We start from the raw sequence: 11,070 nt of genomic DNA on the forward strand, positions 1-11,070 counted from the left end.
AGTCTTCTAAAAATAAGATATGTGAAGTAGCATTAATAAAAGAGATTTTTTTCTTTTTTCAAATTGGGAAGTATGTTGAGATAAGGAAATGACTGCCAAGCATAAAAGAGGAACCTGAGAAAAGGTCCTTGAATGAATGCATGGGCAGGAAGCAGATAGAGAAAAGTTACCATTTTAAGAACAGAAAGCACAAGAAAATAGAATAAAAATGGAGTCTGGAAAATTTACAAGCAGCTCATGCAGCTCAATATCAAAAAAACAAACAACCCAATCCAAAAATGGGCAGAAGACCTAAATAGACATTTCTCCAAAGAAGATATACAGATTGCCAACAAACACATGAAAGGATGCCCAACATCACTAATCATTAGAGAAATGCAAATCAAAACTACAATGAGGTATCACCTCACCCCAGTAAGAATGGCCATCATCAAAAAGTCTACAAACAATAAATGCTGGAGAGGGTGTGGAGAAAAGGGAACCCTCTTGCACTGTTGGTGGGAATGTAAATTGATACAGCCACTATGGAGAACACTATGGAGGTTCCTTAGAAAACTAAAAATAGCACTACCATACGACCCAGCAATCCCATTACTGGGCATATACCCTGAGAAAACCATAATTCAAAAAGAGTCATGTACCACAATGTTCATTGCAGCTCTATTTACAATAGTCAGGACATGGAAGCAACCCTAAGTGTCCATCGACAGATGAATGGATAAAGAAGATGTGGCATATATATACAATGGAATACCACTCAGCCATAATAAGAAACGAAATTGAGTTATTTGTAGTGAGGTGGATGGACCTAGAGTCTGTCATACAGAGTGAAGTAAGTCAGAAAGAGAAAAACAAATACCGTATGCTAACACATATATATGGAATCTAAAAAAAAGAAAAAAAAATGGTTCTGAAGAACCTAAGGACAGGACAGGAATAGAGACGCAGATGTAGAGAATGGACTTGAGGACACGGGGAGAGGGAAGGGTAAGCTGGCATGAAGTGAGAGAGTGGCATGGACATATATACACTACCAAATGTGAAATAGCTAGCTAGTGGGAAGCAGCTGCATAGCACAGGGAGATTAGCTCGGTGCTTCGTGACCACCCGGAGGGGTAGGATAGGGAGGGTGGGAGGGAGACACAAGAGGGAGGACATATGGGGATATATGTATATGTATAGCTGATTCACTTTGTTATAAAGCAGAAACTAACACAGCATTGTAAAGCAATTATACTCCAATAAAGATGTTAGAAAAATAAAATAAAAAATAAATAAATAAAAATGAGTTTGGTTAGAACAAGAAGTGTGTTTTAAAGTGAGGTGATTTGAATGTGTTCTTAGGTTCAGGTATTGATGCCTATTGAAATATAGGCATCGGCAAAGAGAACACTGTGTGTTCTCTTGTAGTAGATATTGAGAAGGACTCAAGGGCATTCTAAAAAAGAAGCAGCATCACTCATGGGGGCAGAAAGAAGGCACTGTAAGGGATGAACACAGATTGTACCAACTTCCTCTACTATACAGTAACAACACCGATATCAACAGCAATTTATGAACCACTTATTATATGTCACGTCATATTTTGTATTAAGTCTTTTAGTCCTCAGAACAACCCTAGAAAAGAAGGTGACATTATCCTCCAAAACCTAGCTGCAGGGAGTTTAAGTAACCTGGTCAAGTCACAGCCAGTCAGTGGCAAAACCAAGTTCTGAACCAGATGTTTGTTAATGTTTGCTGGCTTTCCATATTATTATTTTTTATTGTTTATAAAATTGGTTATAATTCTGTCCCTTAAGGGTTTGTGTTAGTGTATGAACAGCACCTGGGCCTATATGGTATATTTGCAAGTCTAAGAAAATGGGGGGGCGGGAGGTGGGGCTGGAAGAGATGGACGACGTCAGAATCCCCAGAAAGTTGCAAGCGGACGTAGCATTTGAAAAGGGCTACTCAGTGTGTTCAATGGTGTAGTTTAAACATCCAAAAATTACTTACGGAAAGTAAATTACTTTAGAAAGTAAAAGCTGACTTTGTTTGGTTGCTGAAGCATGGGTGAAAATGTTGTAGAAGCTCTTAAGATGTTTAATCCAGACCCCCTGGGCATGCCAAAGAATCACAAGTCACAGAAATAACCTGGTCATCTTGTTCCTTTCCTTACCAAAAAATGGTACCCTTTATTAATACTATGAAGTTTTAACTACTTAGCCTGGCATTAAAACATCTTGGCAATTTTGCTCCAGACACCTTTCTATCCTCACTTCCTATAACCTATGACCACTCCCCATAATACATATGTTCAACAATCCCAAACATTCCATAAACTGGTATGCCACCTCAGTTTAAAAATGTGCTTTTGAAATCTTACTTGTGGATTGCTACTCAGCTCAAATGTCAACTACTCCCTAAATAGTTCCACGATTCCTCAAACTTTTCCTACTCCTCTGTATAGCTATACATATATTATATGTGTATATATTATACTCTAAATAAATATATAGTATATATATATTATACTCTAAATTATACATTGAGTATAATATTATACTCTAAATGTCTCCTTCAGTACATTCAATCATCGAACAAATATTTGCTGAACAATTATGTACCAGACACACTCTAAGCTCCCTAGACCAAGGACTATTTGTTTTTTGTCATTTTTGGAGGGAAGAGGCTAGTGGTGGTAGTGGTGGTGGTATTTTCTATTGCCTGCTCACTGCCCAACACATAATAACCATTAATTAAATATTTGCTGAATTGAGCTATCCATGAGACCCTCAATGAACATCACAGTCAACTAATAATCATTAAAAAATAACTGATATTATATTTTCTTAGGGAGAAACAATTGGATGTAGAAGAATGTATGTAAAATAGCAGACCTTTAAATTTGACAGGGTCTCAGATCTGGAATTTTTATAATGTTAATTAGAAAGGGAGTAATGAGGAATGGCACCATTTTGATGCTTTTAATTCCATCCTTCAAGTTTAAGTGGATTTTAATCTCCTCCAGATTACCAAGTTAGACTCATATATTCTTAAAACTTCAAGGGCAATTTGAAATCATTCAGTCCAAAACCTACACATTTTACAGATGAGGGAACTGTGTCCAGAGAGATGAGCAGAGCTGGGAGAGGAATACAGGCCTCTTCTCCCAGTGTTTCCCCTTTAGTATCCTGTCATCATATATTTTTTTCTCTTTTAACTTTTATTCTCTAGATATTCAATGAAATACTGGTAGCAAGTCATCAGACATGAGAATTGTCACTTGGAAGAACTGAAAGATTTGATGGTGGAGAAAATATTTCCTTCTTTTTACATCCTAAGATCTCTCCTAAAGTTGGAATCTTTTATAAGAAGAACATAAAACAATGCTGAAAAATTGATTTTTAACTAACAAGAAGAGAGTTCAGACTAAACCTTTATTTTCCTTTTTATTCCATTATTCTCTAAATTTATGGATATACAAATGTTAATAATAGAATGTCATATATATGACACACATACATATACACATACACACATTTTTTTTCATTATGGGAGACAAATATTTCCACTCTTTTTATCTGGAAAATTCCCTGAAGTGTCCTTATTTTATGGCTGATTTGATTAATTTATCAAATTCTCTATTGATACAGTGCAGACTGATCATGATTAATGTGTTTATCTGCTAAACGCACGAAAAGAAAGTTAGTTTAGGCAAGCAAGTCATTGCGTCCTACTTACTAATAAATCATTTTTTCTACAAGTTTTTGCCTCCTGGGTTGTTTACATTTTGAAGTGAATTCAACATTCTTTTGTTCGAAAAAAATACTTTAGCTTCCACCAATCGAATTTTCAGTTGTTTTAAAAGAAGTTAAACAGAAGTTCCCTCTAACTCTGAAAGATCATTACAAGTGTAAAGTGTGCGGAAGGAATCTACCCTCACTTGACTACTATGAGTCTTTGAAGCCCACAACCAGAGTAGAGTGGTTACAGATGCCTTGGTCTGAGGGAGGTCTGAGTTTAAGTATCATTTGAACTTAGAGCTAAATATCAGCTAAACAAAGGGCAAGACTTTAGAAGGGCAGAAATCAGGATGCAACAACCTATGATTACATCGCTGGCTATATACTTACTAACTTCCAGTCTCAAGGGGCCACATTTCATTGCTTTCACTTAGCAGAAGTTGACTCTTGATCTCATTGCTGAGACCACTGCCCTCTTCCAATCATCCTGGCTCTGTCATCCTACTGTATTTTTTAGTACCAGTATTTACAGTACTTTTTAGTACTTGCTGAAAACAGACAGTTTCCTCCTTGAAACCAGCCCACTGCCTGGCACCGTTTCTTGAAACAAATCGCTATGTCATTCCAGTTTAACTGGCAACTTACAATTTCAAAAACAAATTCAGCTGCAACCGCTTTTAAAACATCTTACCAGGTTACTTTTCTGTCTTATGTCACCCAGATTTCCAGAAATCTACTGAAACTGTCTAATGAGGCAATAAATTCCTTTATTGACTGGTCAGAATGTGGAAACAAATTGAAGTGACTCACTCAGGCCTTTTCTTAACCCTCTTATTCAGCAGAACACTTTATTTTATTGAAAGAATAGAAAAAAAAAAAAAAAAAAAAGAGCTGACAATTTAGAAATAAACCAAGTAGGTCCACCTTCTTGTGTGCCTCTACGACATATAGTACTATCTTTTTTGCATGAGTGTAAGTGTATGTTACAGCTTAATTGATATTGTAAGAGAGCAAAATGTTGACTTATCATCCTTGTGAAAATACTTCCCATGTTTGCCTTTTACTTATTATGAATTTTTATTTCAATTTGTTTTTTATGAGGCGTTTTCTTGTTTTGTTTTTGTTGGCTTTATGGTTTTTGTTTGTTTTATTTTAAGGTGCAATGTTCCTCTGTTTGTAATTATTCACAGGTACAAATTTACTTACTGGAGTGGTAATCTTAAAAGCAAATCTTGCTTATAATGCTTTATAAAGGATAGCAAATAACACAAGAAAGAAAAAGTACCTGGAAGTTTACATTTCTCCCCATAGTTTGCCTAAATAAATATTTTCATTCCCTGAGCATATTCCAGAAGATAATGGGTAAAACTATTTTGGGGATTAAAAACAATAACTACTTGCAGAAAAGTATCTGTTTGTATGTACATAATGGATATACATCTAAAAGCAATATGTTTACAGTTAAAAGTGAGCTAAATTTAGCTCAGACTCCTTAATTTACAGATATTGAAAGAAAAGGTAGGGAAATAAAGAGATTTAACAAATATCACTGGAAAGTTGGTAGATGGCATCAAATCTGGAATTCCCATCTCCTAAGCCCTGAGTGTTCATTCCAATATTGCATTCTTGCTTTACTTTTCATTGCTGAACCTGAAAATGCCATACAGTGTTAGCTTCTTTCTTATGCACTAATTCATAAAAACCAAATCTTAAGGGCAGTAGCTGGGGGAGGAGAGGGATGGGGAAGATCATCTCTGCCCTAAAAAGTTGGGAGTCAGCTCTTTATTTTCTCCTCAATAGTGGCCTTCCTCATAGTTAAAAATAGTGTTTCATGTTCCTCTTTTCTCTTCTTTTTAATTTCAAATCTTCTAAACTGCTTGCTTGGAGGTTAGAACATTACTATGAATATGAGTATGGGAAGGAAGTGAAAATAACATTAGCTGAGCAGCTATTACATCATAGTTTCTAGGATCCTTAGCTTGTAAAATCTTTCTTGAGTTCCTGGAATTCCACAACAGGAAAGATACTAAGGAAAGAATAGAGATAGCTTACAATAGAAGGCAATGGAATACACAGCTATTTACTTATTTATTTATTATTTTTTAAACTATGCACACCTTAATATTTTATTTTAACTTAAAATGTGCATGATTTATACATTAATTCCCTAATCATTGACTTAACACCAAGGTCATTTCTTAAGGAAGTCTATACCATTTGATTTTCTTAAATAAACCACACCCATAATTGTTATAATTTTGTAGTGAGTGGTAAATTCTTCAGAGCCTTTTTTAGAGTCTCCTTTATGGAGTTTTCCCAAAACAATTTAGTTTTCACAGAAGCAATTCTTTTTGTTCTTTTTTTTTTTTTTTTTGGAAGTTTCAAAAGAATGGGACCTTAGTTTTTACCTTCATCTAATAAATTGGGATTTATATTTATATATGTAATTAATATTTATCATAGAAACATAATCGGTTAGAACTAGAAGAGACCTTCGTCTCTTACCTAAGAGTCTTAACCTCTACACTTTACAGATAATGCCTAGGAAAATAAAGTAGTTTATTAAGTGGCACATACAAATGTAGTAGAAGAGAGAGTTAGATATGTTACTAAGAATCTGTTGTTTTCTCCATTGTACAGCTTCTTACCTATACGTGAGGACACTTACATGTTCTCATGCGCATAATTTGAGTTTTAAAAATAAATGTACAGATGAAGAAATCCTGTCCAAGACCTTTATCAACAAAATCACATTTCTAAGCAGCACTGATGTTACAGAAAAATGTTTACTGATCACCACACGTGTTAATACCACCCCTTAAGTGCCAATGTGTACTGGAAACCACTGCCGCTACCACAGATCGTTTGTGCTCAAAATAAAGAGCATGAATGGGAAAACATGTTTTACCCTCGTGAGCAAAAATATTGCTACGTTCATTCTCTTCATTAACTCACTACAGTGGAAGACTTTAAAATCCCAGTTAAAGGAAATTACAAATAGCTAAATCATAACAAAAATATAATTCTTCCTGGAAAGAAATAAACTCATCTTTTAATAATTCAGCTGGAAAAGTATATTTTAAATACATTTCTTACTATATCAGTTTTCCGTAAAAAATCGTCATCTATGGGGCTTCCCTGGTGGCGCAGTGGTTGAGAATCTGCCTGCTAATGCAGGGAACACGGGTTCGAGCCCTGGTCTGGGAAGATCCCACATGCCGCGGAGTAACTGGGCCCGTGAGCCACAACTACTGAGCCTGCACGTCTGGAGCCTGTGCTCCACAACAAGAGAGGACACGATAGTGAGAGGCCCGCGCACCACGATGAAGAGTGGCCCCCGCTTGCCGCAACTGGAGAAAGCCCTCGCACAGAAACGAAGACCCAACACAGCCAAAAATAAATAAATTAATTAATTAAAAAAAAAAAGTGCATAAGAATTTTTTTTTAAAAATCGTCATCTGGGTGAATGTTACTAACAAACTTCTTTTGGGTACTCTGTGGACTCATTTCTGCATACACATAATTTTCTTAAGTAATGTAGAGCTGTGAATGAGCTGAAAGCATGGACTCCATGAGAAGCTTACCCCAAATTCTGATAGGTATGTGCCAAATATAGCTCTATATAGCTTTCTCAATTTCAGTACTTATCAGGAACTTGTTGAATCAATAAAACAGACAATTGTTTAAATTTAACATGAAAATAAACATTGCACTAATTCTTAAAACCCCAAGATTCTCTTTCCTCAAAGGGGCATCACATTGACAGCAGCATGACAGATTTGTTCATTTGTTTTTAATATAAGTATAGGACAAGTAGCTAATATAAGGTTGAAAATCAGAAGATGTGACTTCTTATCACACTTTACCCTTCTGAGTATCACTATATATATATATATATAAAGGCGTTTTCGACTTGGAAACCTCTAATTCACCTTTTAAATACTCATACTGTGAACAATTTGTTTGAGAAAATGGCATTTGTGTACCATACATTATATAGTTTACTTCATACCTTTTTAGAATTACTTTATGGATATTGGGACTAGGACAAGTTTTACCTGATAATCCAAGTCCAAAATTTACTTTTCTAGTTCATCTCAAACAGTCCATAAGCATACTTAAGAAAATAAACAAAGAAACAAACAAATAAATAAATAAATAGCAGTTGATCAAGTTACAGAACACCATTGTAAGAATTTAAGGACTTTCTGATGTAATGAAGTGGGTAATATAGTAAAAGAGAATGTTTTTCAATGAACAAGTACTTTCTTAATTTTACATTTTATATACTGTGGTCTTTCTCTGGTACCTACTCTAATTGGCACAATGAAAAAATTAAATTTACACTTCCTACTTATCTAACAGGGTTGAAATGCACATTTCTTGGGATGTTATGTCAGTTCCTCATCTCTTGGAACTATCTTCACCTCCCACAGGGATGGGTCCTTGGGAGTTCAGTGATACTATCTCTCCTAACTGATTTGACATAGTTGGACACTTGACCCAGCCTGGCTTAATCGAACTCTGTCTGCCAGGAATTTAGAATTGGTGTTGGTAAATATTCTTTTAGCTTAGGCCAGGACCTTGGAGATCAATGTAAACTCATGACTGTATAGTGGCCCTCTTCCAGCTTCTCTGAAGGCTGGAATCAGCAGTCTGGAACAGGAAAAATTACAAGTACATAGGGAGAAGCAGAGATGGACAACAGAGAATATTTCAACAGGCATTAAGGATCCAGTTCCAGTCTCTGCTAAAGAGTAAGACACTTTCTTGCATTATATGGCATAAAACAAACCAGCAGCCATTTAATAATTATATTTTTGGCTTATGATAGCTCAATTTGGCTTACTTGTGAACAAAGAGTCCTAAGTCTGAGATATTTTAGTAGTGCTGTTAAAATGATTTATACAGACTTCCAAAATAAATGAAAGAACTTTCAAAATCACCTGTGTGAAATAAGTTGGCACTAAAAGCATGACCTTTACTTATTATAAAACTATGCTCATAAAAAATGTCATAGGGATATAACGTACAGCACGGTGACTATAGTTAATAATATTGTATCGCATATTTGAAAGTTGGTGAGAGAGTAAATCTTAAAAGTCCCCATCACAAGGCCAAAAAAATTTTTTGTAACTATGTATGGTGACAGATGTTAACTAGAATTGTGTTGATCATTTTCCAGTATATACAGATATCAAATCATTATGTTGTACACCTAAAACTAATGTTAAGTGCCAATTATACCTCAATTAAAAAAAAAAACCTATGCTCATGAACATACAACACAAATCAATCTCTGTCAAATGCAAATATGGTTGTACCATCTGAGTAAAAATTAAAGTAAATTTTAAAAGTATTTTATTGTATTTCCTTTCACCAGACATTTTTAATAGCCTTATTCACTTTAAACACAGTTCAATTCAAATTTAATTTTTAATTATGTGGAAAAAGGAGATTAATTTAAACAGTACATTTTGCCTTTTAATATCTTAGAATAAAGGACTTTTTACTCTTAACCCTTTGGTAAACGTAAGTGTTTCACTGCCTACTTTTTAAAAGAACTGTTTAAATTAGCTTACCTACACTTTATATCACATCTTGTGTTTTAAGAGCTCTGTGACTCAATGAAAAGAGTATAATGGAGCCATAGATCAAGGCACCTCATTCATTAACTTTTAAAATATCACCTCATTTATTTAGTCTTCCTCTGGAGTTTCTTTTGATAAGTAGCAATTTTATTAAACGTCCATTTAAGTGAAATGAGAAAGAATGACATACTTTGCTCCAATACATGTAAAGGCTATATTCTTACATCTAAATTTACTTTAGCCAGGAACATTACAGTGTAATCACTACATCTGTTTTTTGTATATATAAGGCGTGGGAGGAATACTACTGGCTTTTAAATTTACAGCACACCCAATAGCTAACATAGGTTTTGGCCATGTGGGAAAACTTTGATGAAATTACCCTGTCTAGGGGAACAAAAAGAGTGAAATCATTGGATTAATGACAGGCCAAAATATTTGAAAGGTGAAAGCATGCTTCAAGTCTGCAAGAAGAGAACCCAGTTACTAAATGTAATTCATTAAAAGTAACAGTACCTATTGTCCTGTAACTGGTATCAGTTTGAGGCTTCAACCAAAAGTCAGAAACATTACATCCTCCAAATGAAAGGATGATTGTCATAGCAGGCAACACACTGCTCTGCAAATATGTTTCTTTAGTAATGAAAATATAAACTTACTCTGAGTGTTGGAAGAAGCAGGAGCTTAAAAAGAGTACTCTGTAAACTTATAGACTTTTAGACATCCTTTCTGGTAAAATACCCAATTCACAAAGATGAGGAAATCACTGGCCTATGAGATTTATAAGAAGAGTCTAAGAAAAAAACAAAAACACTTTCTTTTATAACATATAATAAAACATCATAGATACTAAATTAAACCAATGATTATTTCTTATCTACTATCTTATTCAGTAGTAGAGAGACATAGGAAAATGAAATCCAGAATCAGAAATGCAGCCCTATCCTCCCCACAAAGCTCGTATATATTGGGTTGCCCAAAATGTTCATTTGAGTTTTTCCATAACATCAAGAAAAATTCAAACGAACTTTTTGGCAACCGAATAATGCTTTCTTTTCCCATTAGCTATTGGGTCATGTCTTTTCAAATTAGAATACTATGAACTTTCTAGTACATAGCTTCTCAGAAGTATACATACAAAAATATGGTATTAGGGACAAATTAGCCCACATTCTCAAGACAATCATCTTTTTTCTAGAAAGTCTCCATTTCTTCTTTTTAAAAATTGGAAGTCTATAAAATAAACAAATAAAAATGATGCGAGAAGGACTTAGTTTGTATTTTTATACAGTTTTGATTTTGAATAATTTAAATTGTCTTATAGAAATAAATTAGGGCTTCCCTGGTGGCGCAGTGGTTGAGAATCTGCCTGCCAATGCAGGGGACACGGGTTCGAGCCCTGGTCTGGGAAGATCCCACATGCCGCGGAGCAACTGGGCCCGTGGGCCACAACTACTGAGCCTGAGCGTCTGGAGCCTCTGCTCCGCAGCAAGAGAGGCCGCGATAGTGAGAGGCCCGCGCACCGCGATGAAGAGTGGCCCCCACTCGCCGCAACTGGAGAAAGCCCTCACGCGGAAACGAAGACCCAACACAGCCAAAAATAAACATAATAAATAAATAATAAATAAAAATTTAAAAAAAAAAGAAATAAATTAAAATTCACTAATAAAATAATGTGAATGCTCATGCTGATATTTTGGGTTTTATACTACATACTCATCGGATGACATTAAAAAGGGTCCAGTCCAAAAAAA

At 35.0% G+C, this 11,070-nt stretch overlaps 1 protein-coding gene across 11 annotated transcripts in view; it reads right to left on the reverse strand.

Moving 5' to 3' along the window:
* LOC309628712 (uncharacterized protein) overlaps positions 1–10,548 on the reverse strand; it is a 454,132-nt gene extending 443,584 nt beyond the window's left edge. For all 11 annotated transcript variants that reach the window (XR_014244646.1, XR_014244647.1, XR_014244648.1 and 8 more), the window contains exon 1: positions 1–10,548. This exon is cut by the window's left edge and continues 18,534 nt beyond it. The gene's annotated coding sequence lies outside the window, so the exon portion shown is untranslated.
* Between the last annotated feature and the right edge of the window lie 522 nt (positions 10,549–11,070).

The sequence above is a fragment of the Balaenoptera borealis genome (genome assembly GCF_965194805.1).
Source record: "Balaenoptera borealis genome assembly, chromosome: 5".
Taxonomy (NCBI): domain Eukaryota; kingdom Metazoa; phylum Chordata; class Mammalia; order Artiodactyla; family Balaenopteridae; genus Balaenoptera; species Balaenoptera borealis.